The sequence below is a fragment of the Pleurodeles waltl genome, chromosome 12 (assembly GCF_031143425.1).
Source record: "Pleurodeles waltl isolate 20211129_DDA chromosome 12, aPleWal1.hap1.20221129, whole genome shotgun sequence".
Taxonomy (NCBI): Eukaryota; Metazoa; Chordata; class Amphibia; order Caudata; family Salamandridae; genus Pleurodeles; species Pleurodeles waltl.
The window spans coordinates 712,745,494-712,754,043 of NC_090451.1; positions in this window are offsets into that span (position 1 = coordinate 712,745,494).

An 8,550-nucleotide genomic window follows, 5' to 3' on the forward strand; every position below is an offset into this window, starting at 1 on the left:
TAAGAAGAACGTATCAGAGGAGTGACAACTGGAATACCCAACAGTAGCACATAATGTTCGATAGATGGAGGACCCCATGCCTGTCCTGTTTCAACCATGGCTTCCGCTGCCCCACAGGAAGGCTTGGAGAGTCTTTTCCAAGGCAGTCATCAGCCAGTTGTGGATGCATAAAGGAAGCATGAGGACCACATAGTTCTGACATGGTATCACATTCATTTTAAGGACTTGTGTGCCCCTCCCCCCCCCAAGAAAGAGACATGCATGTGAGGAGCGGGTCCAAGTTACATTCCACTATAAGGTACAGACATGAAGTGAGTTCTATTCCTAAATATTGAAGGGGGAGGAGGACTACTCGACTGGTAGACCTGCACAAACCATTGGCTGTGTGAAGGTGCAAGAGGAAGGGCTTCACTCTTGCTACAGTTTAGTTTATACCCAGAGATGGATGAAAAGTATGAATACAGAGAAATGAGGGCCCAGAGGGGCTCAGCGAGGTGGGTGAGAGTAATGATGATATCGTCTGCATACACCATTCGTTTGTGTTCCCCACTGGGGAGGAGGATCTTGAGTATGTCAGGAGAGTTTCAGATGGCAATGGCCAGAGGTTCCAGAACTAAAATAAAAAGGAGTGACTCATGCCATGATGGATATAAATAGGGATGGAGGTATGGCTGTTACAGGTGACCACAGCCGTGGAATGATAGAATAGCCTCAGCACCCTGGACAGGAACACCAGGCCTAACCCACAACTAAGTAAAATCCAGAAGAGGGAGTCCCACTCGATCCTGTCAAAAGCTTTCTCAGACAGTGACACCGCCAAGTTCTCATTCCCGTCCTGCCAGACTTGCCAGAGAATATGCGATAAAAACCTTACATGAGTTGGTGAGGTGCGATGTGGGACAAATCCAACTTGATCCCTATGCATTGTAGGGGGTACCACCTGCTTGAGCCTCTTGGCCAACACTTTTGGTGAGTACTTTTGTGTCTACATTCTTCAGAGAAATCGGGTGATAGCTGGAACTAATGAGTGGGTCTTGCCTGGTCTAGGGATTAGAGTGATAGATGCCCAGTGAGCATCAGAGAGGACGGAGTGTGGTGGGGTTGCTTCCAAGTATGCTTTTCATAGCAAGGAAGCCAGCATGTCTTTATTGGCCATATAGTACTCGGATGGGTAATAATTCAGTCATGGGGCTTTACCCTAGGGCAGATCATCGATCGCTTCCAGGATTTTCACCCGGGAAAACTCTGCCTCCAGAGCAAGAACCTGATCCTTCATGAGGAGTGGTAGCGCATTTCGGGGCATAAAATCCTCAGGGGCATATTTATGTAGATTTGCATCGGCCCTTGTACCACACAAAGGAGCGTAAAGGTGATGTAGAATCTAGGTCATATTTATCAAGATACCCATGGCCACCTTGCCTGGCCCTGCATGGCTTGATTAATCCAGAGTAACGCAATTCAGCACAGATTGCTGCTTAGATTTACCCTGCTCTGGGAAGGCATTCCATGGGTGAAGCTTGGGTGGTCCCACACATCCACACATGGCCTACGCCTCTCCAGGTGAGGCATAATGAGGAAAAATATTTTTATTTCTCCTTGTAACTTCCTCTTTCTATGTGGGCTTATATTTTAAAGCACACACAGAAAGAGGAATATGACCCGGGATTGTTTAGTGCAGGAAGGTACCATGGTCCTAGCGTGCCTTCATTGGTGTAAGGCAGCAACAACTGGCCCAGTGCAGGGAGAGAGAAGATGAGTAGTATACCTTAGTAGATACAGTGCTTTTCAGCTCTTACCAATTCACACAACACAGTACAGTACGTTGACCTGTGTTGCATTAACTTTAAATAAACACAAGGCACAGGTCTTATGCACATGTAGTGCACTTGTAATATGGTGGGTGAAAAATGCTTTTTTGCAGAGGAAGACGGTAGCAGAGGTAGGAGGTAGCAAGAGGCTGTGAGTATAACCAATGTAAGTAGCGGTGGGTGCAGTAATCTGTGGGTCAATCTTACCTCATCATCATCTGCCTTCTACCTACATAGGGTGCCTATTAAAACAAGCCTAGGCTCACCTGTCCTGACTAATACAGTGTGGGTGAACCTATATTACTGCATCCCCATTGCAGTCTCCTTAGGCTCAGGAAGACTTGTCTTTCATGCAACTTTAGCATCCTGGCTGTGCTAAATTCACCTACTTCCAGAGTGTGTCAGTAATTTGAGGGTGGTGTCAAAGGATGCCTCAAGGTCCTTTCATTGGACTGGATAGGCAGATCTCCATTTCATAAATGGAATAAACATGCTGGGACGGTCTCCTATGAGTTGTGTGATCTAATCACATGCTTAGATGATTTCCAAAACTGTGAACAGGGCAAAGCTCTACTGTGTGTGCATTAGTCATGTGACTATAACGTTCACTCTGAATGACACAAAACAATTAATGAAACAGCCACCAATGAAGCCATGGAGGACTGCCTGCTTCTCACCTCCCCTGCAGCTCACCTCCGCAGTGCATGGCTGAAGGCTCTGCACACTCAGGGATATACACCCACAGTTGGTGGACCACAGCGCCTAAGAAGAAGCCAAGCTCAGCAGTCATCCCCTGCTGTGCACTGCTATAGACTATGCACAGCGGGGCTGACTGCCTGAGGAGGGTGAGTCTTTTCTACAGCACACCCCAGTTACACCAGTCTAAAAGCTGTGGAGGCGAGGCCTTGTGGCCAGTCCATCTGCGCACAGGCTTGGCTATATGCAGAAGGACTTGGCCACTCGTGGAGGATGGGCCACTCTTGCAGCACACCTTCAATTGCCCACATCCGTGGGGTAGGTTGCACAGCCCAGGCATAGGCCAAGCCCTGAGGGGAACCCCTGCTCTTATGGCCAGAGGTCATGTACAGCAGGGGTCGTCCACGTGTGGTGGGAAGAAGGCACAGCGTTTCTGTGCTTCACCTGCTGTGCAATATCATAGGTCATGTGCCTACAGGATTCTCACCCTGTAGCAGATTGGATACAGGGCCTAGGTTAATACAAGGACATGTGGGCAATCCCAACAGTACAATCTCTCTCAATGCCTTCCTTAACTTCATTCGATCGGTCACTGACTGCAAGCAGAGATTCAATCACCTATATGTCTCAAATAGACCACTTGCACTGACTCTCATTTGGACTCACTGACATACAAAATAAACAAAATACGTTTTTATTTTTGTTTAAATTATAAAAGTTGGTTCCAAATAGAACCTTATTTTTTATTACCTTTTTTAATTTCTTTTGTGTTTTTAATTTTGTGGATAAAAGTAAAAATAGAACTTCAACAGTGAAAGAGGGCCTTGAAGAAAAACATCCTTCTTTAAGGTTTGTTGGTTTAAAAGCACTGGGTTTTCATACTTGCACACTCTGCTTTCCAAATTAAAAATACTGCCCACAATGCAAAGCAACTATGGCATAAGACAGATCAATCTCACCTTGCTCCCAGTGAAAAATATCTTGTAGCAATCTCCATTTAAGAGGGATGGGGTACTGCAATGCAGAGGCCAATATAGATGCCTCTTTTAAGCCACTTTTCCTTTTAGACCCATTACACTGGTGTACATGATAAGCATTGCATTTCTTGTTCTTCAGTGCTTCCCAAAACTGTTTTTGCCACAGCTTCCTCAGCTGAGTTGTTTCTGGCACAATGTGCATGTAACCTTTTCTGTGACAACTTTATCCTCTCAGGAGGGATCATAAAGAACTTCTACATGATGAGCTCAGATGGAAATCTCGAACCTGCAGTGTGAAGGTTCCACAGATGTTTATTGATCTCTCAAACATGTTCCTCTGGACTGCCTTTCTGCTGTTGATCTTGTGCAGAGGGGATTGTTGAACTGCAAAACAATCCTCAATTGGCTAAAAAGGAAGGCATGGCAAAAATCACATGGCTAGTCTTCTGACAGAACATCAGAACCGAATATATTGTGTCAAAAATATTGAGGAGCAAAATATTGAGAACATAAGTGCGAATAGGTAAGTGTAGATTTACTATTCTTAATTCCATATCTACGCACCTTGAAAAGAAACGTCTCATCAAGGTACATTTGATATTCTTGATGCAATATTTAGATATATGATATTTTTAGGTCCGATATTCTATCTAAACATTCTCTTTTGCTGTACATATCTTATATGGCAAGAAGTTTAATGATATGTGCAAAAAAGTTAAGAACTACTTTAATGCAGAATCATACATTCATGGTAACCAATGAAATCTTTTCAATGCCTCCAAGGTTTCATGAATCTGCCGTAGTACTGCGGGCACACCTTGGGGCCAAATTTCTGGTCCTAGTACAAGAGCTCCACTTAGGCTTGAAACTTGAAAAGTGTGAAATGTACCAGTGTACCACTATAGCTGTATGTTGTGAGTTGTAAACTGCAGTTAGAAAACCTGTACAGTCAAACACTAAAAAATATTTCACTTTCCTATCAAACTCACATTTGTAAAAATGAGTGGATACGCTGCAGCAGTTTTAGGTTCTCGATGCCTGGAAGAAATTCCAACCTTCCCAATTTAACAAGAAAGTGACCTCCCTATAACATTGTTTCTAGTCGTGCTGCAGATGGTGGTGAATGCGGTAACAGCAAAGGAAGGCCTGAGAAGGATGGACCAGCAATGTTCTGCTGAGACGCTGCAGAATGATGACACTGTGGGGGAGGGGCTGCTGCTGTACCTCATACCAAAAGAGAATCTTTGTTGTGGTGATTGTTTACACACCCTGTAGTATAGAAAAAGGGAAATGCCTGTAAGGTCACATGCTGTCTAAATGACTAAGGCTCACATTACAACTTTGGCGGTAAGTACCGCCTACCGCTGCTGCAATGGCCGCCAAAAGACCGTCGCTGCAGCTAACATCCGTCTGCCATAATATGACGACAGCTGGATTTCCGCGACAAGAAGGGCGGAAATCCGGCTGTGGCCATGCTTGCTGACGGTGTTAAGGTGGCGCTGCTACCACCAGCAGCGCCACGGCAGTAGACCGCCGCTAGCCATATTATGAAAAGTAATACGGCCTGGCGGTGTTCTGTTGGCAGGCGCTGCTGGCGTTAGCAGCGACCTGTCCTGTCCCCTGCCGGAAGACCCCCTGGATTCTGGTAAGTCAGGTTTCCGACAGGGGAGGGGGGGCTGGGGTGTTGTGTGGGGGTGGGGGTGGAGGTGTGGGTGTGTGTGCATGAATGTGTGAGTGTGTGCGTGAATGCGCATGAGGGTGTAGTGTTGCTTGCATGTGTGTGCATGTGTGAGACTGGGTATGAATGCAAATGTGAATGCGTGTGTGCGTGTAAGTTTGGATGTGTGGAAGGATGTGTGCGTGAATGAATTGATGCATGCTTTTATGAATATATGTATGCCTGTGTGAGTGAGTGTGTGAATGCGTGGTGTGTGCCTACGAGTGTGCGTGTATTGGGGGGAGGATTGAAAGGGGAGAGCGTGGATGAAGGGGGGGTGGAGGTTGTCTGCGGAGTGTTGGGGGGCTGGGCCTCCTACCAGTGACAGGGAAGGAATTCACTGTCACTGGTAGGGCCTACCGCTATGGTTTTTGTGGCGTTACGAAAGCCACTAAAACAATGGCGGTAGGCAGGGTCAAAATGCCACTGGCTGGACAGTAGCAGCCGCCAGGTTGGAGATTATTATCTCCAGCCCAGCGGCTGCTACTGCCATGGTGGTCAGTGTGGTACATTGGCGGGCTGGCTGTAATGTGGCAGTATGTACCGCCAGCCTGTTGGCGTCACTGCTGCCACATTTCCACCGACCGCCGGGGTCATAATGCAGGGATGCGCTAACTTCCAACAAATTACATTGTGGAACATGTCTGGTCTTTGTATCCAATTGAGTTCTCCAGAGGGGAGATGCAAAGGCAGTGACGTGAGGAAGGAGAGGAAGAAATCCTACCCCAGAGCTCCTCTGTCAAACGCAAGAGGAAGAACATTGCCACCTGCAGTTCTTGCCCACCTACTGCAACCAATGCAGGAAGGTCATTAGTTTGAGGGAGATGAACAGGACCCTATTCTCCCAGGCATGGATCAGCCAGGTGAACAATATGATAACAATATAAAATAACGCTTTAATAAAATAGTTTGAAAAAAGTTTACAAAAAAACATAAAAAGGGTTCCAAAGGACAAATCTTGTAAACAACACAAACCTGCCCCTCCTCAATCCCAAAGCAATAATGAAAAACAGCTGCCTTTTGGGTTGCTTGGAGGACCTTGCTGCGGGAGGGGTTACTCATTATAGCAGTACACAGTATTATTACATGTTGAACTCCTACGCAAACTACATATATTAATCGTTCTGTTATTTTTTATACAGACCCTTACTAAATAATGCTGTTTGGTTAAACAGTTAAGATGAACTGAGCAAGTTAAATGATATCAGTATTTGATTGAGTCATTAGCGATGTAAGTAATAATGCAATTTGACATCTCATCAGTGATACCATCAACGATGTCATTTAACATAACATGAGTAATGGAAAATGTGAAGACTTTATTGGAAGTTGAGGTTAGTTTACTGAAACATAACTGGTGATTTCAGTGTTTTGTATTTTGTTTATTATTAACACTGATTGTATTTCAAAACTGTTTCTTCAGTGAAGTTCAGAGTTTTTAAAATATATATATATATATATATATATATATATATATATATATATATATATATATATATGTAATGTTATAACCAAAGCTAACCATAACTTCCCTTACACCGTTGTTTGATTTTCATTGGATACAGAATAGATGCAGCAAGTATAATATGGTAGTGAATACCATTGTCAAGTGTGGGTTCTGGCTATAATTCATGAAGGATGAAGCTTAAATCAAACTTCCTTCTGTGACTTGCAGCTCATAAATCAGGCACACAAGGAGCTAGCTGAAGAGGGGATAAAGTGGGAGCTGCATAATTTGCTTGATGACATAAGAAGAGAATCTCTCTGCTGCCTAGTATCCTCACTCGGTCAAGCAACAAGAGTGAATGGTATGTTGCCACACACTGGGTGATTTCCGCCATGCAACATGTCACCAGGACTTCATGTTTCCAGTCCTGGTCTTTGTTTTACAGATCATTGTGATCAACACATTATTCAAAACATCAATGAAAGTGAACCAGGGCAATGCTCCTGGAATACATTTGTCTGTCAAATGAAAGAACAAGACTAGAGACAGAGGCCCAGATTTACAACCACTTCGCATCCGGCTTACAACACTTTTTTAATGCAAACCTGACACTAAGGAAGTCATTATGAGTTTGGTGGAGGAAAAAGCCCGTCCGTCAAACTCCTGCGGGCAGGTTGCTGCCTATGCGGCTGCCTCCCAGCGGGCCTAATTATGAGTTTCCCACTTGGTCGACGAGCAGAAACAGAGTTTCCGCCCGCCAGCTCAGCGGGACACAGCCCACAACATTGACGCTGGCAACAATGTTGCGGTGCGTCAGGTGCAGCAGCACCCGTAGCAATTTTCACTGTCTGCTTTGCAGACAGTGAAAAGCGCGACAGGGCCACCCATGGCTGCCCCTGCACTGCCCATGCTAAGTGCATCGGCATTGCAGGGGCCGCCATGGGGCCCCCAGTGACCCATCTCTGACAGATTTTGCATGGGGATGAAACCACCATGTAAAAGCTGGCAGAGAGGAGACTAGTGATCCCCAGGGCGGCGCTGCATGCAGTACTGCCCTGGAGAATGAGGACTGCCAGCACCTCCATGCCTTTGGCTGGTGGCGATTTGGCGGTCCCAGCCATTGTACCGTGGCACATTCGCCACGGTCATGATGTGGCAGTCTGTCCACCGCCCAAGCGGTCGGACCACTGCTTTGCAAGCAGTCAGACCGCCACTGTGACCCTGTAGGTCCTAGGACCGCTAGGGTCATAATCAGATCCCAAGTGTTGTGGTGGGATTTACAAACCAAATTATATCACAATTTGCATTGGATTGTAACCCAAAGTAACCCAGACCTGTGCAACGCACTGCCATCTGTACCTTGAGCCAAGGGGGATTTCCATGGGGTTGCATGCAACCATCATGGGGTTTGATGCAAATTCTCAACTACAAAGACAGAGATTTGCACCAGAATCTCCACCTCCTCAAGGTAGGCATAATGAGGAGAAACGTTTTCATTTCCTTCTTCACAAATGTGCTGCATTCTACAGGACACATACAGAGTGGGAAATGCCTTAAAGCAAATGCTTTTGTACTGGAAGTAAACTGCTTCACACAATTCAGACACCCTTGCAGTAGGACACTAAGGTGTCTGTTTTGGCGTATTGCAGGCAAAAGTGTACCTGCGCAGGGAGAAGGCAAAACAGCACCACATCTTAGTTGATATGTTGCTGTTCTGCTGTCTCCTTTTCATGCAAAGCAGCTCAACAACTTTGCTCTCTGAGCTGCATTGTGTGTATTTTACATAAATCCTCTGCCATGTTCTGTCGAGATGGGCTGAGATGGCAAAACAGTTTTTTTTTTCTACAGACCATTTCTTCACACATTCATTCATCCATCTACCTAAGCAAGTTTCAACTCACATCT